Raw genomic sequence first — 24,432 nt, 5'->3', positions numbered from 1 at the left:
GAGTTGGACCATAAAGAAAGTTGAGCACTGAAGAATTGAACTGTGATGTTGGAGACAACTCTTGAGAGTCCCTGGGACTGCAAGGAGATCCAGCCAGTCAATCCCAAAGGAAATCAACCCCGAATATTCATTGGAAGGACTGATGTTGAAGCTTCAATACACTGGCCACTTGATGCGAAGAGCTGACTCACTGGAAAAGACCCTGCTGCCGGGAGAGATTGAGGACAGAAGGAGGCAACAGAGGATGAGATGGTTGGATGGCATCACTGACTCAATGGACCTGAGTGTGAGCAAACTCCAGAAGATAGTGGAGGACAGAGAAGCCTGGCCTGCTGCAGTCCATGAGGTTGCAAAGAATCGGACACCTCTCAGCCACAGAACACCAGCCAACAACAAACAGGAGCTGAGGGAGAGTGCCCCCCGTGGGCCAAGCCCGGTACTACACCCTTTACCTGAAGATCTGCTTTAATTCCCACAATACCCTGCGGTGGGTACAACTGCTATTTCCAGCGCACAGTTGAAGAGGCTGCTAGTTAGAGAGGCCAAGCAACCTGCTCCAGAGCCAAATTTGGCCTTGTGTCCCAGAGCCCGTACTCTTCAACAGGGTGCTGAAGGAAGAGGAGGGCAGGGATAAGAGATGGTCTGCTGTAACTTGTGGCTGCTCTAGGTGGAGAAAGCAGGATTCAAGTTCAAGAAAAATGAACCCCGTCCCCCCTCCTCCCATCAGCACCTTTCCAGACTGAGGCTAGGCACTACCTCCTACTCCAGGCCTGTTTTCCAATGTAGGGAAAATCTGAGGACAGTCAGGGAGGCCAGGGAGAAGAGAGGACTACTGACAGGGTCTTCCAAGTCCTAAGGCACACCCCACCCCCCAACCCCTTGGAGGGCTATCCTGCCCCCTGGAGCTGGAGAACCAGGGCTGGCGAGGGACCAGGGGGAGCATCAAACTGGGGAAAGCTCCAGGGAGCCAGCTGGGATGGGAGCACATAGGAAAGGAGGGCCAGGGCCCCTGCCATGCTATCAGGGTCAACCATGGGATGGCCCAGGGATGCAAGCAGCCAGCCCTGAGGAGCAGTGGGGTCAGGGACTGTGACAGGCAGGCAGGGATAGAAACTTGCAACACATAGGCCCCAGCATTGCCCATGAGAGTCTGACCTGATGAGCTAAGGCAGGGGAAATTTTCTAAAACAAGTTAGTGGCCAGAATTCAACGATGAAGGAGCAGACCAAGGAGTGGTGGGCCTGCCATCTAGGGAATACCATAAGGGGCTCCTCTCTGGCCTCCTCTCTGATTGCCCACTTGAAATGTGACTGGCGGTTTGAAAGCCACAACCCTGAAGGTGACTGACTTGTTCTGTGCAGTGGTTTGGGGGAGCCCCCTGGGGGACCTCTCACGTCAATTGTTCTCCATTTGCTCTTTTCTCCACTTTGCCAGTTTGCCTCATGATATCTCAGGACTGGGGAGTCATTAATCCTCAAGAAGCCAAGTCTCTGATCTTTTTTTGTGAAGTGAAAACTTACTGAATTATGCTTTAGCAAACAAAATAATAAATGCTTACACTTAAAAAAAATACTGCTTACACCTTGCAAATTTGTACTCAGAAAGTTAACCATGTTTAGGACTTCCCTGGTAGTCCAGTGGTTAAGACTACACTTCCACTGCAAGGGACCCGGGTTCGATCCCTGGTCAAGGAAGTTCCACATAAAGGAAGTTCCACATGCCACACAGGCATATTTAACGTGTTTAGTTGAAATGGGTATGGTATGGTGGAGTTTGGGGAGATTTAAGGAAGTCTACAAAAACTTCAAAGATCTTGTAGAATGAGCAAACCGCTCAGCAAAGGAGGAGACAGTTGCTCATTCTACAAGATCTTTGAAGCAAACCGCTCAGCAAAGGAGGAGACAGCTTTTCCATCTTTGCAACTGTGATATCTGAATAAGCCCCTCAGACCTCAGGTCCTCTGTCTGTAGGAACTGCCTGGGGCGGTTGTAATGTTCCCCACTTTCTACAATCCTTTATTTTCTCTTTCTCCTCTCTCCTGCACACCTCTTCTCTGAATTCACAGGCTAAGCCCCTCTTTCCCTTTTCTCGCCTTGCCTAGGCTTTAGTCCCGCCTTTTAGGAACCTGTGACAGACTGAAGACAGGAATGACTTTCCTGGGAGACAGAGATGGGCGTGGAGCCTTCCCCCACACCCACAAGTCACACTGCCAGCTCCATCTCCCTTCCAGCAGGGAACTCTTCGGCTCATCAGCTTTCCGCGGTCCCGGCGTGGCCCGCAGCATCAACTGCCCACAGCATTTTCACGTGGACATCTTCTTTGGCAGTTATAAATCAAAATCAAAAGATCAAGCTTTGTCCCCCGACCTTTTGTCCTCCGAGAGCAGTGGCAGCAGGCGCCATAAAGTCGCTTTTCCTCTAGGAAGTTTTTCCTGACACCCACCCCTCCCCATCCCCCACGCGCGCCCGGTTCGGGGGCTCGTGCCCCGCGCTCAGGGGCCCTGGGCTTTCTCGGTCAGCGTCTCGGTGCAGACGGACTTGGAGCTGCAGAGCCAAGGGTGGTGGCTGACTCTTTGCCTCGGGCGTCCCACCCCCAGTCCTGCGCCCGAACCCCAGTCGGCGCTCCCACCAACGCGTTACAACGACTGGAGTGAGCTGAGGGCAGGGAGGGTCGCGGCCACTCCGCAGCATCTGTCTCAAGGGCTCAGGGCCCCGCTGAGCGCGAATAAACCCCCCGGCCGGGTGGAGACGCAGCCGGCCACTCGGTGGTCTCCAGCAAAGAAAGGGTTAAGCCGCCATCTCCCCACCCCACCCCCACCCCCCCAAAAAAAGGGCGAGGGGAAGAGTCCGGCAGAAGGTCCTGTTTACGGGAGCCGCTCTAGGGTCCGCGCTGCCCTTGGAGAGGCGTTGCCGTGGCAACGGGCCGGGCGCCCGCCAGCTGCGGGTGAGCTCACCGAGCGCCGGCGGGCGGGGGGCGGCCCGGCTCAGAGCCGCCGCCGCCAGAGGAAGGGGCCGCCCTCCACTCGCCCACAGAGGCGGCCAGGCGGCGGGCACGCGAGCGCGGGGCGCGGGGAGAGGCCCGGCCGACACGAGCGCGGGGGACTGCGGGCCATGGCGCCCCGGGCCCCCGCCGCGCGCCGCCCCCGCCCGCCCGAGCGCCCCCGAGCTGCGCCTCGGAGCCCGCGGAGCCGCGGCCAGCCAGGAGGTAGGGCCGGGCCGGGGGACGCTGGAGGGGACGCGGGGGGACCGAGGAGGGGACGCGCGGTGCAGAGGGTTTTAGTGGGAGGAGAAAGACGACGGCCGGAGCTGCCTCGACCCGGAGCCGTGAAGTGGCTCTTTGCAGACCAAAGACCGGGTTTCCCGCGTGCGGACGTGGGGACCGAGGCGCTGCAGCCCGATCTGCCGGGCAGAGCAAAGTGTTGTCCGGACGTCCTTCCGGGAGCTCCCGAGGCCGTGGTCCCGCGCCCAGGAAACCAGCAGAAACCGGGCAGAGCCCCCGCCCTCCGCCGAGCTGAGTCCCAGGGGCGTCAGTGTGTGTGTGTGTTTAGCAAGAACCGAGAAAAGCTGAGCAGCCGGACCTCCCCCGCCCTCCACTGTGGTCAGACTTTTTGCAGTGTTGAGAAAGCAGAAAGGTGAAGATGATTGCATGATCTTATTTCTCCCGCTTTCACCGTCAGGATGGGGTTGGCAGCAGATGGAATCCAGGGGAGTCTCTTAACACCAAATAGAAGGATATTTAGGAGGGTCACAGGGAACTGGATTCAAACCACATTAGAGAGCTAGACCTCAGCGGAGGAATCCTGTCCCGGAGGGCATCGGGTGGGGAATCTGGACGTTGCCCCCAGGGGCAGAGATTGGGGCAGGGGAAGGGCACTGACTTTGTTTTTAACCAGCTGCTTCCCAATGGCTCGGTGGTAAGGAATCCGCCTGCCAATGCAGGAGACTTGGGTTCGATCCCTGGGTGGGGAAGATCCCCTGGAGAAGGAAATGGCAACCTATTGCAGTATTCTTGCCAGGGAAATCCCATGGACAGAGGAACCTGGCGGGCCACGGTCCATGCAGTCACAGAGTCAGACAGGCCCGAGCGACTAAATCAGCAAGTAGGTGGAAGTAGCCGGAGAACTTTTAGCTGGTGTTGAGATCCGCTTTAGGACTATGACTTCTCTAAGGTTCTGGGTGTCCCAGCGTAATAATGGCCCCAGAGTTGCAATAGACGCTACAGTAATTTTGTTATTAAACTTACGCTTGCGATGGTTACTACATAAAAGAAAAGAACAATATCCTTTCTGCTTGCCAGTCATCAAGGAACAAACACACCTGAGGAGTGAAGGAGAAGCTTCTTTGGGGTGGGCTGCCTACAATGAGCAGAATTCTACAAGAAGTCAAGGGCAAAGAGGAAAGGCAGTGTTCTTAGGAAAGGCAGTGAAAAGGCTGGCCTTTCAGTCCTCTAATTCTGGAAGATTTGAACGCTGCTTCTCTGGTGCCTCAGATGGTAAAGAATCTACCTGCAACGTGGGAGAGCTGGGTTCAAGCCCTGGGTTGGGAAGATCCCTGAGAGAAGGGAATGGCTACCCATTCCAGTATTCTTGCCCGGGAAATCCCATGGACAGAGGAGCCTGGTGGGCTACAGTCCATGGGGTCACTGAGTCCATGGACACGACTGAGTGACAAATGCTTTCCCTTCTTTTCGCTTTCCCTGTGTCGTGTATTCATTCACTTAACAACTTTAAGCGCTAGGCTAAGGGAATAAGGTATCTGCCTTCCTTCCAGGCGCTTACCATCCTAGCTGGCTAGTCAGACAAAATACTAAATCCAGTTGGCATCTGGCCTCGCTGTGAGTGCTGTGTACTTGGGGAACCCATAGCAGGGACACCCACAGATTAGGTAAGGCCAGGCTGAGCCCTGAAAACCTCTTCGCCAATGAAGCAAAAGCAGAGAGAGTTGTTTCAGGCTGAGGGAACAGCCTGTGCAGTGTCACCAAGCGGGGGGGAGAGGGACAGGCAAGTGTGGGGAGAATTCATGGTTGTAATTCCCAGAGGGAAGAAGGATCTCCCTGAAGCTGAAGCCACGAGATCACTCTGTATTCTAGAAAGTTCACTCTGCTTACTGGGTGGAGGCTCAGAGAGGAGGAGACGGAGGCCTTGCAGCACCCAAGTTGCAGTTACTTAACCCGCAGGGTGACGGCAGTGGTGACGTGGATGGAAAGAGCTAAGAGATAAAGAGGTGGGACCTGGTGGCAGACTTGGGGACAGGGTCAGATGACTTAGACGAGAACTAAATGCAGAGACGCTCAGGAGAAAACAGAGCAAAGCCGAAGGAATGGAGATTTTGAATGGCCTGAATTTAGCAGATTACAACACTTGGACAATGAATTTGGCTCGGAATTCTCTGGCAGCTTAGAGACAAACAAAAGTACTCTGGATTGCCCAGTTTGGGATTTTGGACAAGAGAAAGCATACAAATTCATTTTCAGGACAAATTTTTTCCTGGAATTGAACTCAACTGGGAATTTGTCATGTGGAAGTTTGTGTAAAGACTAAAGAGTAACATAGAAAAAAAAAAAAAAAAAACTTCACTGTCAGTGTTACAAAAGATGGAAAGATAAATCTCCACGTGACCATTTTCCTATACCATCTTCCTGTCATGACTTGAGGACATACTGCATTTCTCAGGGGGGCCGAATGCGGCTCAGGCCTGTGGGCAGTGGCGATGTAGGGCAGTGTGGGCCCAGGGGATCCTATGAAGGAGCCGTGGGCTCTCAAATGGAGGAAGAGATGATACCTACTCCAATGAATGTAGCAAGCACAGCATCCCAGTGCCTAACCATGAAGGGAGAAGCAGGAAAATCCTGGTATAGCCCATAGGCAGGTGGGCTGAGACTGGTCTGGAGAAGGAACCTGGTAAGACAGAGCGTTGGGAAGAATGGCATCGGAAATCCTGACCAAAGAGAAACAGTGAAACGAGCATTTGAGGATTCCATCCAGCTGGGCAAGTCCAGTTCCCCCAGTTGTCCAGGCCTTTGTGCCCTCCGACCTAATGTTAAGGCCGCTCCTAGGGGTGGGGGAAAGGGTGGGGCTCAAGACACCAGAGATCCACTCTGCTGAGGTCAGGGAGGGCAGGAAAGCTGTTCACTGCAACGTAAGGAATGTTGCAGAAGAACAGGGGGTGTGAGCTGGGTGGTTCTGCGCTTAGCCATTCATCTGGCCAGGCCCTTCCTATTGGTTTCTGCAGAAGGGTGAATCTGCAGAATCTATGTCAATGCATTCTTAACGTGCCCTCCAAAGTTTAAAGCACTTCTTGCCCACTGTAGAAGTCTTAAGTTGAGTAGGTAATTTAATGACGGGGTAATGATAATCTACCCCATCTGCCCTCCCATCACAATTCTTAGCATTTTAAACTCAGGGTACACATTAGAATACATGCTTAAATGCTGAGGGGAGGTGTTTTTTAAACAACTGATGCCCAGGCCCCGCTCCAGACCAAGTAAATCAAAATTTCTAAGAACAGGCCCTGGGTATCAGTATTTTTAAAAGGTCCCAGGTGATTTTAAGGTACTTCCATGGTTGAGGGAGGTTGCTTTTAGCCGTCACCTAGAGGGCTCATCACCAGATGGGACTGAAATCACAGATTCCAAAAGCAAAGGCCTTGTAGAATTTAAAATTTGGAAGTCTGTTGCTTACAATGAAATCAGCTGGCTAGTCAGCCTTCACCATCAAGATCTAAAGGTGCCTTGAAAAGATACAGGTAAGAAGGCTAGTATGCATATGTGTATAAAGTACTTTTTAACAAAAAGTCTAAAAGCATAATCATAGGCCTTCTACAGTTAGGTCTGCTTGGTCTAACACTATTGGATGCAGTGCCTCACCTTAGCCAAAACTGAAAAGCCTCGGTAACTTTCTCTCTCTGCCTGGAACCCATATAGGTCTGTCTGTCTTGATTTCTGAGCCTCTAAGTTGTGCATTCTTTCTACTTCCCTCCTGATATATGTGTTCTCCGACCTCTGTCTTCTAGATTGGAAAGAAGCTGGGAGAAGTAGCTTGCCATTTAACATGCATAAAGTCTCAGTCAAAAGGAAGGAATCTCTAAGAGCTGAATTTCAGTAACTATGATAGGATAATAGGAGTAGTATTTTGAGGCTCAATGGCTTTCCCCAAAACCCTCAAGTATAGCTTACAGGCAGTTGCTTCTTTGGCTGTGGGCAAAGTTGACTCAGCCTCTCCCACGCTCTCTGGAACCTACCCCCTTTATTTTGCTTCCTGAGGGTCCATGGAATGTCTGACATTGTCAGACTTGTCGAGAGTGACAGAGACCCCTGCTTGGGTCTTCTGTCATGCTGTCTCCTGTGTCCCAGGCGTGGTCCCTTCTTCCTCCGCCAGCACCAGAAAGCTGCCACAGGCACCTGGGCTCTTTGAAACCCCTGGAATGGCCGCCCAGCTGAGGGACTCAGACACAACTGCCCCTTTAATGATGGGAGGCGAGTCAGTGCCTGGGACCGGAGTGAGAGATTAACTCAGTTCTTTGACTCAGTTCTCTACATTTGGCCCCAAAAGAAGAGAAGCCAGAGTCAGACCATCCTTGACCCCTGTGTTAAAATCACTGTCCGATCTGGGCAAAAATTAATCCCAGCTCAGTTTGCCTGGAAGTTGAACACTTTGCCAACAAGAGCCCAGAATTGGCTTCCCTTTGACACGTTCATTCTTGGCCTGTGGTCAGCTGAAAGAGGGATGAGCCTGAGACCCCGTTTTTCAACTGGCTGAACTACTAACAGTCAAGTTATGGTTACCCCCAACACCCGCCACCCCCCCCCACCCCAGCCTTAGGGAAGGAAGGGATGAGTCACCCTTGCAACAGGCTTAGGGAAGAGGATCTGTATTGTATTGGGGAACCTGAGGACTCATGCTTCCCTTCAGCAGGAGAGGAGGGCAGGATGGGCCTGGAGAGTGGGGACAGGACAGGAAGCCGTGACCGTGACACGTCTTCCATGGTACCCACGCTTTCTGAGAGCTTGCATATCTTATCAGGAGGGCTGTCAGACCAGTTCAAGCAGAGCTGCAAACACATTTCCTTTTTCGTTTTCTTTAAAAGTATACATTAAAACTTTCAGATTGAGGATTTCCCTGGGGGTCCAGTGGTTGGGACTCTGTGCTTCCAATGCAGGGGGCATGGGTTGAATCCCTGGTCAGGGAACTGGAATCCCACCTGCCACATGGTGTGGCCAAAATTTTTTTTTTTAAAGAAGTAAAACTTTAAGATTACTTTTATATACACATGTATGTATTTATGTGTAAACTATAAAAACTATCCTTATTATAAAATATTTAAGTGCTAGTCGCTCAGTTGTGTCTGACTCTTTGGGACATCATGGACTAAAGCCTGCAAGGGTCTTCTGTCCATGGGATTTCCCAGGCAAGAATATTGAAGTGGGTTGCCATTTCCTTCTCCAGGGGATCTTCCCCACCCAGGGATTGAACGCAGGTCTCCTGCATTGCAGGTGAATTGTTTATCAGCTGAGCCATCAGGGAAGCGCCAAGCAATACATAAAATGGACAGCTGGTGTCCATGGGGTTGCAAAGAGCTGGACATGACTTAGCAACTGAACAACAACAAAAAGAACACAGTGAAAAATTTCCCCATACTTACTCCCTCCTCAGAAGTGATCACTGTTTGGTATGTATATTAAATCCCCCTAGACTTCTTTTCTTTACATGTAATATATTATGTTTGTTTGTTTGTTACAAAAGTGGAATAACTGAACAGTATTGTGTGAGAATAATTCCATGTAGGACATAACATAGTCCTCTCCTTTCTAATAGCTACCTAGTTAGTCTCCTTTTGTATGAATTGACTTTAACACATTTGTTTTGTATGAATTTCTTTAACACATTGTCTATTGATGAGTAATTAGTTGCTTCTGATTTTAGCCACTGTGAACACTCTCCAGCACTTGTTCCAACATTTCTGTATATAAATTCCCAGAGGTGGAATTGCTAAATTAAAAGATTTCAAAGCCAAATGTATATTGAGTATATCCATGCCCAGTGATGTATATTTTAATGAAATGAGTTTTTTTTTTAATTAATTTATTTTTTAAGTGAAAGTCACTCAGTCGTGTCCAACTCTTTGTGACCCCCATGGACTCTTCAGTCCATGGAATTCACCAGGCCAGAATGTTGGAGTAGGTAGCCTTTCCCTTCTCCAGGGGATCTTCCCAACCCAGGGATCGAACCCAGGTCTCCCGCATTACAGGTGGGTTCTTTACCAGCTGAACCACCAGGGAAGCCCAATTTATTTTTTAATTGAAGGATAATTGCTTTACAGAGTTGTGTGTTTTCTATCAAACATCCACATGAATCAGCCATAGGTATACATATGTCCCCTCCCTCCCATCTCCCTCCCCATCCCACCCTTCTAGGTTGATATAGAGCCCCTGTTTGTGTTCCCTGAAACATACAGCAAATTCCCATTGGTTGTCTATTTTACATATGATAATATATGTTTCCATGTTACTCTTCCCATACATCTCACCCTCTCCTCCCCTCTCCCTGTGTCAATAGGTTGTTCTCCATGTCTGTTTCTCCATTGCTGCCCTGCAGATAAATTCTTTGGTACCATCTTTCTAGATTCCATATATGTGCATTAATTTATGATATTTATTTTTCTCATTATGTCTTACTTCACTCTGTATAATAGGCTCTAGGTTCATCCACCTCATTAGAAATGACTCAAATGCACTCCTCTTTATGACTGAGTAATATTCCATTGTGTATATGTTTAAAATGGGATTTTGATACTCAGTTTTTCAAAAATTATAAAATAGTATTACCTCTCTCACCCTCGTTCCCCACTGAATTTACTATGAATTTCTATTTAAGTTAGAAATTGTGTACATTCATAGAGGCAATCTATTATCTTGAGTTGTGTTAAATTTTTCAAGACAACGTATTGAAACTAGAGTTTCTAAGAATTTTTCTATGGTTTATAGCTCATCATCCAACAAATTATCCCAATATTCTCTCTTGCTGTTGGTTTGTGTTCCGAAAATCTTGATCTCATATAACCACGAGTTCATATAATTGTGTAGGCTGAAACCTAGAATGGGCAGAGTGGGTTACACATAAGAGCCAGCCCAGGGAAATAATTCAAGGTGTCTTCCTCTTTCTCCGTCACGTTGTTGTTGTTCAGTCACTAAGTCGTGTCTGATTCTTTGTGACCCCATGGACTGCAGCACACCAGGCCCCCTTGTCCTTCACTGTCTCCTGGAATTTGCTCGAATTCATGTCCACTGAGTCAGTGATGCCATCCAACCATCTCATCCTCTGCCACCCCCTTCTCCTCCTGCCCTCAGTCTTTCCCAGCATCAGGGTCTTTGCCAGTGGGTCAGCTCTTCACATCAGATGGTCAAAGGGTTGGAGCTTCAGCATCAGTCCTTCCAATGAATATTCAGGGTTGATTTCCTTTAGGATTGACTGGTTTGATCTCCTTGTAGTCCAGGGGACTCTCAAGAGTGTTCTCCAATACCACAGTTTGAAAGCATCAGTTCTTTGGTGCTCAGCCTTCTTTATGGCCCAACTTTCACATCCATACATGACTACTGGAAAAAAACACAGCTTTGACTATATGGACCTTTGTTGGCAAAGTGATGTCTCTGCTTTTTAATCCTGTCTGTTTATGTCATAAGGGTTGGACTTGATTTAGCCCCAAGTTCTCTGCAAATCCACTTTGTACAACAGATAGGGTAACCCATATACAAAGTGGGACACTTGGAAAGTTAAAAAGGAGCACTAAAGATAAATTGTTTGTTGTATGTTTTATTTAAACATACCTCTCTTCATTTTTTCTTAAAGTACTCATGAAAGTATTTACTTGAAAGGGAAAAGGACAGTGTCAAATTTTAAATATAAAAATAATTCTTATAGTAGAATTAGTAATATCTAAGGATATGATCTACCACATTGGCTGGGTTGGTATATATTGTTTTCTACTTGTTTCTTGCTATTTTTCCATTAACAAACAAACAAAAAAATAAATTGTTAATTGCTATAGAGCCAGCCAGCCTGTCCTGGGACCGTCCCTGCAAACTGCCACCTGGTGAAGGGCTGGACATGCCCAGCCGTTCTTCCTGCAGGTCTAAGTGTACCGACCCAGGGACATGATTTCGTGTCATCCCTCTGCCCCCCAGCTTTTCTTAACTCCCCCCTAGAGTAGAGACCTGAGTGCAGGGAGGGAGGAGGGGTCCAGTGGCTCACCCGGTGCCGTGTATCATCTCCTTCCCACTAAGCGAGTCAGAGGAGATGGGTACCACTGTCCCTACTGCCCACAGCTCACTGTGCAAGAAAATACAGCTGCCTTTTCCCAGCAGATTGGAACCATCAAAGCAGAACATTCTATAATTTTATGTGTGCTTCCCACGTCCCTGGGAAATACAGACTCAACCTCCCAGATGACCGAGCAGAGGTATTTGTGGGAAACTGTGCCACAAATCAGGATTAAAACTGGTCTTGCATGGTCAGGAGAGAAGTTTGCTGGGGAAGAAACCACAGAGCACTGATTTGGTCACTGGGCAGGAGTGTTGGGGCAGCCTGAGACGTAGAACCTGCATCCCTGCAGCTGGAGCGGGACCAGTTTTTCAGGCACAGGCTTGGTCAGGGCGGCGGCTGGGAAGACATGGACTACCAAAGCAGCATGCCGGGGCGCTGGGCTTCTCCCAGGGCAATGCCTCTAGCTCGCTGCAGGTCCAGAGGGACTTCTCCACTCGCTGCTCTGAGCTGGAGGTGGGAGTCGTTCAGATGTGAAATGAAGTGTGTGGTCAGCCAACCCCACATACAAATCCCTGGCCGCCTGACATCCCTTTCCATCTGGTCCGTTTCATCATCTGTGTCTGTGACAATCAATAAACACACACAGCTCCCAGGACATCAAACAGGGACCAGCGCTCTGTTTACCCAGCAGCTGAACTGATGCATCTAACAGGGTAGAAAAGCATCAGAGAGGAGGGGCTCCTTGATGCTTCCCCAAGTGATGAGACTTGGTGATTCCGGCACCGCAGAGGCAGAGTCAAGAGAGGTTCCTGTACCAGCTCTCCTTTCACCTGCCCTCAGGGAATCCAAGAGCCTTGACCTGGGACAGAGGGAAGAGTGACAGGGAAGAGTCAGAGTGCTTCTAAACACATACACAGTCCGGGTTCAGGCCGGCTGTTGACTGGAGAACAAGAGAGGAAGGAGGCTGCTTTCAGGATGGGGAGACAGAACACCTGCCTGAGCCCCCAGGGCAGGACCACAAGCTCCTCCTCACGTCTCTGAGATCTGGCCTCCATCCCCGACTGTCTGCGGAGACTTCATCCCATTACTGATGGTGCGGCCACTGTACAGCTAGTTCACTGTTCTGTTTCTGAGCTTCCTAACATACGTGACTCGCCTGACCCAGGTCACGGTCAATATAACATTGCTATGGTGACGTGTCTGCACCGCTTGTCAAAAGGCTGAAGACGCTTCTCTGAATAGTCACTCCTGGTGTCCCACCGTTCTGGGACCCCCCCCATGACCAGAGCCAGCCATGAAAGGGTCAACAGTAAGGCCCTGGCATTTGGCTGGGGCCCGAGCCCCACCTTGTGAAGCATTTTGAATAATGACTCCTCCCCTGAGACACCACACCATCTGGGTTATGCTAATTGTCTATGGAGTCGATCTCCTTCACTGATTCCTTTTCTTCTCATTCAACAAGCATCCATAAAACACCAAGATCTGGTCCAGATGGACACTGTGGAAGAATAAAAAGAAGCCCAAGGCAGGTGTTCTGCCATCAAACCTCTCTGTCCAGTTGGAAGACCCAGATGAAGAAACATCGTAAAGAGCTCAGTCAAGAGAGAGTCACCCCCACACCTCTGTTCCTCACTCTCTTCTTTGGCTTCATTTTCCCCCCAGGGAGAGCTTGTCCACGCTCACTGGTTCTTCGGCTGTGTCCGCAGTTCTTCTCCACCCGCCCAGGGTTGTTCTATCTCCAGACTCTTAGGTCTCTATCTCTGACTGCTTGCTCTATATGTTCCTCTTGAATATATCAGTTCATATCTCCCACGATGCGCATGCCTGCTCAGTCACTCAGTTGTGTCTGACTCTGTGTGACCCTGTGGACTGCAGCCTTCTAGGCTGCTCTGCCCATGGGATTCTCCAGGCAAGGATACTGGAGTGGGTTGCCATTTCCAACTCCAGGGGATCTTCCCCACCCAGGGATTGAACCCGCATTGGCAGACAGGTTGATAAAAATTGCAGGGATTGAGTCTCCTGCATTGGCAGGCAGATTCTTGACCACTGAACCTCCTGGGAAGCCCCTTCTATCATGGATCCTGTTTATATTCTGTGGAGAGCAAATCTTACCTCTGCTTTCTGATTCCAGAATGTCTCCAAGTCTCATCTGCCTTCCATCCTCCTCTCCGTGTTTCCCCATCACATGTCCCAGAGCGGCCGTCCCACATTCAGTCTCGTGTCCAGGGCAGGACATACTGTCTCCTTTTCTTCATGCTCTTGCCTCACCTGAACGCCTCTCCCAACTAGTCCAAAGGGCCATCAGATTCTATGTCTTCTCTGAAGCAATCCATGACCCCTCTGACTCTCATTGCCTGCCCACTTCTAAATTCCTCCAGTTATATTTCTTTCATAACATTTACCACTGTGGTTTGAATTTAGTTCCTAAACCCCTCTCACATTGTGGCTTTTGTTAAACATGTTGTCAGGCATCCCCTGGACTTTTAAAGTAATCTTTTGGTGTTGAACAGCTGTAGTCTTTCATTGCCATTGGTTGACTGGGTTTGCATCTTTTATCTCTAGCTCTAGGGTGGGGACCATTCCTGCACGTGTGTATTTCCCAGCAGCACCTCATGTGCTCAGCTCCTTGATTGATCTTGTGGATTAATTTCAAACCCATCCATGCTGGCTCAGATTAGTTAAATAAAAATTGCCCATATCTCAAAACTTAGCTAAATAAAACAGAGCACATTCCCAGGCATTACACAACTTCTGAGTACAAAACACCAAGCATAGATAGTAAACAAACAGAAATGGAGCCTCCGCTTACAAGGAGCCAGAAAACAGGGTGGAAGGGGAGGGGAGTCCAGGCGAGCAGGCTGTGCTAATGGGGTGGGTTCCTCCTAACTTTCACTTCTGGCTTCGGGGCTGAGCCGTGACTTTAATGAAAAAGGAAGGGGGTCAGTTCCTTTTCCAATTTCAAAACCAGTTTTTGCAGATTACTCTGTAACAGGAACGATATTTTTGAGAGGTTTTACAGCTTTACCATACTTGCAGACAATTGAGGCTGGGTCTGCAGGTGACTCAGATGGTATAGAAACTGCCTGCAATGCAGGAGACCTGGGTTCAATTCCTAGGTTGTGCAAGATCCCCTGGAGAAGGGAATGGCTCCCTACTCCAGTATCCTTGCCTGGAGAATTCCATGGACAGAGGAGCCTGGCGAACTACAGTCCATGGGGTCGCGGAGAGTCGGACGCAACTGAGTGACTAACACTTTCTGCAGCCCTGCAGATGAGGAGGTTGTATTAGTATTGTCATTATTAATATCAATATCATAACAAAGTCCTGTATTTTTACTTGCATTATTTGGCAGGATTAAGTCAGTTCATAACAACAGAAGCTGTGTTGAGCTTCTCACAGGACATGTAATGCCCACTGCTTCCCAGGTGCCATCGCGGGTAAGCCTTTCAAAGCAGGAGCTGTTCCTGTCACCACTTTACAGAAGAGAGAACCAAGGCTGAGCAAAATAACTGGCCCGAGGTCCCACGACTCTCAAGCAGCAGAGCTGGAGTTTGAATCTGGGGCTGTGTGCTTCCAAACCCTTTGCTTTTAACCCCCAAGATACGCCTTCTTTCAAGCGCCTTCCCAGCACTGGGAGTGGAATGGGAGCAGCCCCAGCCCCCGGCTCCCTCTCTGGGCTCGGGGAGCCATGGTGCTGGCCCCCGGCAAAGGGGATGGGAGATGACGTCTCCCTCCAAGATTGCTGCCTTTTGTCCAAATGTGCTGGCCGGGATCCAGGCTGGAAACTCTCTGCTCATGGAAAGAAAGAGAACAGAAGCCAGCAAAAAGAGGGTGGGAAAGGGTCTGAGCGGGGAGGAAGGGAAGAGGAGGGCCGGAAGGCGAGAGGGAGAGGAGGAGGGGAGTGCGGCGTGTGGGGCAGCACAGCTGGAGCCTGGGCGGGCTGCCGGAAGGAAATAAAGCATGGCCTTCTGTGCATCCCCCCCAAGTGGCTACTTCTGGTGTGGAGTGAGCGGCCAGGTACCCAGGGGCCAGGGCACAGGACAGACCCCACCGGGGGCCCTCCTCCCTGCCTCAGTACTACTGATCAATGCGTGAGTGATAGTTGCTCAGTCATGTCCAACTCTTTGCGACCCCATGGACTGCATCCCACCAGGCTCCTCTGTCCATGGAATTCTCCAGGCAAGAATACGGGAGTGGGTTGCCATGCCCTTCAGGAGATCGTCCCAACCCAGGGATCAAACCCAGGTCTCCCGCATTGCAGGTGATTTCTGTACTGCCTGAGCCACCAGGGAAGCCCCACTATCAGTGAGGCCAGGTTAAATTGAACATGAGGAAACCCTTCAGAGGGAAAAATAAATCCCAAAATGGCAGTCCAAGGGCTGCCTCTGGAAATGGACAGGATGGCCAGGCGGTGCCCTGGGGCCAGGGTGTGCTTGGAGAGGAGGGAGGGGGTGAATAAAACCCAATCAAAACAATTCCCTGAGTAACTAGTCTGTATCCAAGAGAGGAAGGCCTGTAATCTGCCCCCAAAGCTCTCGCTCGACTTGGCGTTAGGCACCCGGACTTGAATCTGACAACCTGGTTTCATTTGGCATCCATGTGGCCTTGGGGAAAGTTCATCTCTCCAGGCCTTGCTTCCCACATCTGTAAAGGCGAGGCAACTGTAGAGTGGGTGTGAGGAGTCGGTGAAGTAATCTGTTTGGAATCTTGCCTAGAAAATAGTCAGTGTTTGATAAGTGTTTATCATTCATTCATTGTTGCAGTTTAATCTGAGGTGTTAAACATAACTACATGAAATCTTGAATCAAACATATAAATAACAATTAAAGCCAACCATGAAAGAGATACCACATGGTTATACACATTTATTAGGGTTACCAAGTGTAGATAAGTTAAAAAAAATATCCAGAGAAATTCAGAGGACAGGGGGAAGAACTTCAGTTTGGGGTTTGGCCAGGGCTAACCCCAGAAAGAAGAAAAGAAGGATATGTAATTAGTAGGCCCAGATTCCCCTGGAATAACTTCTCTATAGAAATGTGTGTGTGTGAGCTAGAGTCACTTAGTCATGTCCGACTCTTTGTGACCCCATGGACTGTAGTCCACCAGGCTCTTCAACCATGGGATTTTCCAGGCAAGAATACTAGAGTGGTTGCCATGCCCTCCTCCAGGGGATCTTCCTGATCCAGGGACTAGAACCCGTGTCTCTTTAAGTCTCCTGCACTGGCAGGTGGGTTCTTTACCAGTAACACCACCTGGGATTTTGGGCTTCCCTTATAGCTCAGTCGGTAAAGAATCTGCCTTCAGTGCAGGATTCGATTCCTGGGTTAGGAAGATCTGCTGGAGAAGGAAATGGCAGCCCACTCCAGGTTTGATTCCTGGGTTGGGAAGATCCCCTGGAGAAGGAACCCACTGTAGTATACTTGCCTGGAGAATCCCATGGACAGGAGCCTAGCAGGCTACAGTCCATGGAGTCGCAAGAGTCGGACACGACTTAGCGAATAAACCACTACCACCACCTGGGAAGCCCCCTTATAGAAACATGAATCTATACATTTTTCTGGGGAAGAGAAAGGAGCATGGAGAAGGTGAATGAGTCCCACATGGGGTGACAGGAGCCTTGAGTCCTGTTCTTGCCTCTGCCACCCCCCAGACAGGTGACTGAGGCTAGATGAGCCACAAAATCCTGGCCCACATTGTGGTCATTTCTAACCCTTCTTATCTGCTCCCATCCTCTGTTCATATTAAGGAGCTTCTCCATGCCAAGGGCTTTTCTAGCTTCATTATGTATCTGTATCCCCCCTTTCCTCTTTGAATTTCCACACTAGACTGAGGACTGTTAAGAAGCACTGTCATTTGCAGGCTGGGTTCCCAGTGACTGATGGGGGTCACGAGGGGAGAGCTGCTGAGGCCAGGAGGAGGATGTGGAAGGCTGGGTCAACCAGTGCAGGCGTCATTCCCAACAGGGTCCTGGGAGAGGGGCTCAGCATTTCCTGAAGGGAAATGACTCCCATAAATAGACAGAGGGATGGGAAAAGGACTCGTCCATCCCTTTCCTACTGTCAGCTCAGCTCTTCTGCTGGTGGGCAGACAATGCAACCTCTCTAAATGTTTTTAATTCAGATGTGTCCCTGCCAGTGTGTGTGGGAGAGATGTGAGATCCGCTTTCTTGTATACTGTAGATCCAAAATAAGAACCGAAGAAGGCATACATTCCTTTATCTGTTCATTTACCCACAGTGACCTCTCATTGGTCCACTCCAATGTAAGGCCAGAGTTTTTTCACTGAGGTTTTATTAGGAAGGAAAGAAGGAAACTGTAAGCCTTCTGATACCATGTCCTATTTAAAACTTTATCCTAGAGTCCAGCAGATCCTCTTGTATCGATGCTTATAATATGTTGTTCAGGTCCTTAGGAAGATTAGTTCTCATGACATGGCTTTCTTTCCTAAAGCTTTGATTCCATTATGTTAATTATATTATTAGTTGTTGTTTTTTTTTAAGTTATTTTACCCATCTGATTTTAAAAAGATGAACTAAGGCTTCAGATGTTCCCAACACCTTCAGTGATGGGTCCCCCCAGGAAGAGGAAGGAACTTCTTGACTCTCAATAGTGTAACAGGAATGATAAGATCACAGGCAACTTCTGTGCCAGGCTGGAGGCAAACCCAATGAGGGTTTGGTTTCCTTAGTAGCTGCAGTTGGCTCAGCTTCAGTCATATGGGTGCAGATTCACGTTTAAAACTCACAGGCACACTAGCTTTCTTTTTTCGTTTGGGGAAAGTACTTGAACATAGATTGAACATGACACTGTGTTAGTAGGGATTCTTTTGGTTGCTTAAGCAAACAAGGGTATAAAGATATCTTATGGAACCTGTGGTCAGGAATGCAGCCTGGACCTAAAAGCGGATTGGACTGAGGGAGTGCAGAGCCCTCTTCCTGCGAGTATCATGCTTCTTCCCAACAGTTCAACTCCCTCTGCTCCGTGGTCCGCAGACTGAAAATGGCTGCCTCACAGCGCCACGTTTCCGTGTTCTGGCCACACACATTGATGCAACTCCCTGGCAGCGGAACCTGATTGGCCCAACTTTCAGTTAGGTCTCCTCTAGAGCCAATCAGCTGTGGCAGGGGGTGGGATCATCAGTCAAACATGGCTGCCCGGGTCCCTGTGCCCTCAGCGGAGGAGGGAAGGGGCGGTTTGCAGGAAAGGGGCTGCTTTGTGAGGTAGGCAAGCACCAGGAAGTGCTTGTGAGAGCTACTACACAGTTATATTTCTGTAACCCTACTGTCTTCATTTGTCTTAACCGTTGTACCCATAAGAATCCTGGTTCCTCAGATTCACTTGCTCCTTTGCTAGAGCTAATGCTTGTGAAGGAGGTAATGGTGTCCTAGAGTGAGGGCTTTGGAGCTGCACACCTCTTAAAATCCCAGGGGTACTGTTACAACTTCCTGATATGTACCTGGTACATGCTTGCCAGATGCTTAGTGTCTCTGTCTGTCTCCACCCCCTACCCACTCTTCTTCCCTTCCCCACTCCACTTCCCTCCCTCTCTCCCTCCCTTCCTCCCTACTCTTTTAAAAATAACAGTCTTATTGTGGTATAATTCACATACCATAAAAATTAATCCATTTAAAGTGTATCATTTAATGATTTTTAGTATATTCACAGGTTGTGAAACCATCACCAATCAGTCTTAGAACATTTTTGTCACTTGGACAAAGAAACCCAACAAATACCCCTTAGCCACCACTCCCAACGCCAGCTCCATCTGCCTCAGCCCTTAGCAACCACTAATTTACTTTCTGTCTTTGTAGACACCTCTGTTCTAGATATCTTATGTAAATGGACTTATACAATATGTGGCCTTTTGTGATTGGCTTCTATTCCTTTAGCTTGGTGTCTTACTACTTGTCTTCTTATCCATGTTGTAGCGTATGTCAGTACTTCGTTCCTTTGATGGCTGGGTATTATTTCATTGTATGGGTGTACCACATTTTGTTTATTCATCAGTTGATGGCACTTGGACTGTATCCACTTTATGGCTATCAAGAATAATGTGGTCTGAATATTAATATACAGGTACATATGTGGATATGTTTTTTCATTTATGTCTGTGTGCATTTGTATGTGTGTGCATGCACACACTCAGTCATAGTCCAACTCTTTGTGACCCCATTGGCTGTAGCCCACTGTGCTCCTCTGTCCATGGAATTCTCCAGGCAGGAATACTGGAGTGAATTGCTATTTCCTTCTCCAGGGGATCTTCCCAGTCCAGGGATCAAACCCGTGTCTCCAGCATTGGCAGGAGAATTCTTTACCACTAGTGCCACCTGGGAAGCCCTCATTTCTCTTGGGAGATGTGTTATTTCTATGATTATGTTGGTTAAGTACTTAATGCAGTGCCTGACAGATCACAGGACAAAACAGTGTTCATTTCCTGACCCTGACCTTCCCAAAGATTATGAATGAAAGCTATTTCCTGCTTGCCGCCCTTGAAAGAAGAGGGGTCAGGCCTTCAGGTTACTGTCCCCAGGGGTACTGGCACCACTGAGTAGCAGATTCTCGCATCAGACAGTGAGAGATGTTGATGGGGTGGTTCTGGTTGAAGGTACTAAGAGAGCAGATAACAAGGTTTGGAGGAGAAATATAAAACTTGGAGTAGAAAGATACAAATCACAAGATTCTCTATTCCGCTACCTAAACACTGTAATCCTGGGCCAGTCTCTGAAGCTTAATCTTCTCTTCAAAATAAGCCTAACAAGAATTACACCTGAAAATCGGGAGGAGGGCAGGGGCTCATGTATGTTATAATGCGCATATGATGTGAAAATCAGGTGCTGTATGAATGAATGATAAACTGGGGGGGGAGGGTCGGAATTTTGAAACTGCATTCAAATCATAGCAGGTTCAGAGGGCATTTGGAGCTCTTGAGGGGCAGTGGTCAGATCCTTCAGGGGCTGCTGTCAACCCCTCAGGGCTGCAGCCCCTCTGTGGAACTAGCTCTTGCCTGCAGCTGGATTTCTGGCTCTGAGAAAGACCCATGTCATCTGCAGTTTATCAGGACCGCAGGCACATCAGATCTGCAGTGTGATCTTAGCTTGAAAACCTTTAGGCCGGTCAGTAAATCCCCCATTTATGAGAAAGTCCATCTTTGCCCTAGTAATTTAAGATAGCCCCGTGATCATATGTAAAGTCCTATGAGTACTTGGAAGACTTCCCTGTAGCTCAAACGGTAAAGAATCTGCCTGCGATGCAGGAGACCAGGGTTCCATCCCTGGGTTGGGAAGATCCTCTGGAAAAAGGGAATGGCAATCCACTCCAGTATTCTTGCCTGGAGAATTCCATGGACAGGGGAGCCTGGAGGGCTACAGTTCGTGGAGTTGCAAAGTGTCAGACACGACTGAGTGACTAACACACACACACATGAGTACTTAGGTCTATGTCTAGACTATCTGTTCTATCAATCCATTTATCCATTCTTATGGCAGTACCATCCTGTTTTAATTGTAGAGGCTTTATAGTATGTGTGAATATCTAGTAGGGCCAGTCACCTCTGCCCCTCAGTTTTTTTATTTTCCTGTGTTTTCCTAACTCTTCTTGCATATTTGGTAATCTGGTTTTAAAGAGTTCAGTGTCCTCCTGAGCGGTCCTGGTGGAGGGTCAGGAGTCAGTTGGGGTTGAGTTGTCTTTTGGACCTGGGTGTGCTGACTTACTTCAGTAAACTGGTTTTGTAAGATTCTGTTTTCTTTTAGATTCATAAGCACTGAAGACTTCTAGTGGCTGGATAGCACTCATATTCCCTGAAGCTCCAAAAGAGCAATTCAGAACACTCTTTAATTGAAGGAGAATATTAAAACTTGGTGAATTTAGATAAAAGAGTACGTGAGTTTTCTGTAATCTTCTTGCAGCTGTTCTGTAAACTTGAAATGCTTTTGAAATAAAAAAAAAAATTAATGTCATCCTGCTTCTGGTAACATTTGGTAAAAACTTTCAGAAACCTGTACAGATTGTGTTCAGATTCTGCCTTGGTTCCCATCTCGATTGTGGAAATCTAGCAAATGAGTTAGGTGTCATTCCTTAAAGAATCAGTGCTGCTTTTCATTTAGTGGCTTGTCCTTCCTTAAACATTTAGCCATTTGAAGATTATGCAGACATCTGTGTTTTTCACCCATACACCCCAAAGCAAATTCAGCCCACCTTCTAAGCCCAGATACACAAAAACAACCTGCTGTCACCTGTTTTGTTTATCATATCATGTTTTGTATTAGAGACATTTGTTTACATCTTTTTTGTGTCAGCTTTTTTTGAGATTTAATTGACCTTTAACATTGTGTACTAGGGGCTTCCCTAGTAGCTCAGACGGTAAAGCATCCACCTACAATTCAGGAGACCTGGGTTCGATCCCTGGGTCAGGAAGATCCCCTGGAGAAGGAAATGGCAACCCGCTCCAGTATTCATGCCTGGAGTATTCCATGGATAGAGGAGCCTGGTGGGCTGCAGTCCATGAAGTCGCAAAGAGTTGGACACAACTGAGCGACTAACACACACACTGTGTAAGTTTTAAGTATGTACTCGATGATTCGATATATGTGTATGTTGTGAAATGATTGCCATATTCGGTTAGTTAACACATCCATGATCTCATACAGGTAACTTTTTTGGTTTGTGTTGTGAAAACATTTAAGATGTACTCCTCTCTTATTAACTTCCAAGTATATAATACAGTATTGTCATGTGAATGACATGACATTCACAGGATGAGGATGAAAGCTCTCAGGGGGCAAGAAAAATTATTTATTTCACATTTCCCCTAGTTTCACTTAGTTCCTGTGGGAAGTAAACACTAATAATTGAAAGAATGAATTACATGAGTCATTTCTCTAATAGCCATAGGTCCCCATATAATCTCTTTGAACCCACTGAAAGAATGGGTTCTGTACTAGGAAGTGGTTACTGGAGACCAGGATCCAAGTCTTGGTGGTCACTAAGGGAAAGGAGGTCATGAGAATAAAGTACCACTTATCCTTCTGTTCAGGAGATACTATGGCAAAGCCAAACAAGTAATGAAGTGATGGGCTCAGCTGAGACCCATGCCCTGCAGTTGTGGTTATGGCTGAAAAGCAACTGTGTGGCCTGTTGGGAGCACCAGGGCAGACCAGACACCCACAGACAACAGTAGAGTTTACATTTTCCCCTGTTATTTACAATAGTGATAATGTTGTTTAGTCACTAATTCGAGTCCCAATTTTTGCGACCCCATTGACTGTAGCCCACCAGGCTCCTCTGTCCGTGGGATTTCCCAGGAAAGAATACTGGAGTGGGTTGCCATTTCCTTTTCCAGGGCATTTTCCCAACCCAGGGATTGAACCCACGTCTCTTTCATTAGCAGGCAGTTTCTTTACCACTGAGTCACCAGGGAAGCCAATAGTGACAATAATGCGTGTGTGAGCTCAGTCGCTCTGTCTTGTCCAACTCTTTGTGACCCCATGGACTGTAGTCTGCCAGGCTCCTCTATCTGTGGAATTTTCCAGGCAAGAATGCTGGAGTGGATTGCCATTTCCTCCTCAAGGGGATCTTCCTGACCCAGGGATCAAACCTGCATCTCCTGAGTGTCTTGCATTGCAGGCGGATTCTTTACTTCTTGAGCCCTCTGGGAACCCCCATGATAATGCATGTTTATTACCAAAACATTGGAAATATATTTTTTTGTTGAAAATATAGATAAGTGAACAGAAAAAAAAATTATTCAAAGTTTCTTCACTGATGACAGCTACTGTTAATCCTTTGTTTTATTTCCTTCCAGTCATATTCTTACATGTGAGATTTTGACTAGGAATTGATTTCTTCTCCCCCCGCCACCCCGCTTAAAAACATGTTTTATTCATATTGTATGCAAGCTTTTGGGTCTTTTTCCTTTTGTCTAACATCACAACGTGAACATTTTTTCCATTTAGTAATAGTCTTTTTTTCTTTAGCTTCTTAATTTACTTTTTTAAAATAACAGCTTTATTGAGATATAATTCACATATAGTTCAATTTACACATTTAAAGTGTACACTTTAATGGTTTTTAGTGTATTCACAGAGTTATGCAACCATTATCACAGTCATTTTAGAATATTTTCATCAGTCCAGAAAGAAACTCCATACTCGTTAGCAGTCACTCCCCTTTTTTCTCACCCACCCACTTTGGGCCTAGGCAACCACTAATCTACTTCCTATCTCTATAGAATGGTAGTAGTCTTAAACATAATTTAATTTGCTTCATAATATTTCATTGAATATATTATAGTTTATCATTACATTGCTTGACACTTGAGTTATTTGTAGTTTTCAGTATTTTAAATAAGATAGTCATGAACATTTCTGTGTACATTTTTCCATATACAGGATTATTCTTTAGGTAGACTCCCAAAGTATGGAAATGTAGACTCACAGAACCATGAAAAGAAAGGCCCACAAAAAAACCCTCAGTCTCTCTCCCAGATCACTCACTAAGTATTTATTAAATTCAGCATGATGTAAGAGGATAAACCAATTGCTGATCTCAAAGAGCTTAACAGCACCCAGAATAATGAGCTAGAGTCTAACTCACATCTGGTTTAGATAATGTAATATGAGGCCACAGAGATACTGTCTAAGGATCACCAGACTTTGGCTCAAAACATAGACTCATTCCTGGTTCTGTCACTTAAGAGCCGTTGTATGAACTTAAGCAAATGACAGCTTCCCTCGGCTTGATTTCCTCATCAGAAAAAATGGTAGGAGCGTTGACCCTGACTTCTGTAGAGGTTAGAAATAAAAAGTGGCTTCTGGCCTAGCCAAACACAGAAGGAAAAACAAGTTTAATTGTTTGGGAGCTGAAAGAAGTTAGAATCTGACTCTTCCCAGTTTGGTGACCTGTAATACCTAAAAGCAAAAAGAAGTGTACTTTTTTGTTTAACAGAAAACTACATACGTGAATCCAGATTTTTAAACCATATTTTGGCAGTGTTAGCATATTTTATAACTCTCATAACTCCTACTGTTATGGTTTATGGCAAACTCACAGTAACTTTTTCTAGACAGGTGACATGAGTAGTAATGAAGCCTTAATTCAGGAGGGCTGACACCACTAAAACCTTATATGCACAGTAGTTGAGTGTTCATAGGCAAAATGGCCACCTAATTGTACTTTTCG

At 47.5% G+C, this 24,432-nt stretch overlaps 1 protein-coding gene across 4 annotated transcripts in view; it reads left to right on the top strand.

Moving 5' to 3' along the window:
- The first annotated feature begins 2,864 nt into the window (after nt 1-2,864).
- DENND2A (DENN domain containing 2A) overlaps nt 2,865-24,432 on the top strand; it is a 98,467-nt gene continuing 76,899 nt past the window's right edge. The window contains exon 1 of one of the 4 annotated variants that reach the window (XM_065939212.1): nt 2,865-3,204. The gene's annotated coding sequence lies outside the window, so the exon portion shown is untranslated. Of the gene's footprint in view, nt 3,205-3,529; nt 3,632-8,592; nt 8,667-24,432 lie in introns of those variants that run through there. The other 3 variants (XM_065939209.1, XM_065939211.1, XM_065939210.1) reach the window with 3 other exon arrangements.

The sequence above is a fragment of the Muntiacus reevesi genome, chromosome 6, assembly GCF_963930625.1.
Source record: "Muntiacus reevesi chromosome 6, mMunRee1.1, whole genome shotgun sequence".
Classification (NCBI taxonomy): Eukaryota; Metazoa; Chordata; class Mammalia; order Artiodactyla; family Cervidae; genus Muntiacus; species Muntiacus reevesi.
Note: the sequence above shows the minus strand (reverse complement) of the source record. Positions and strands in the feature narration are given on the sequence as shown.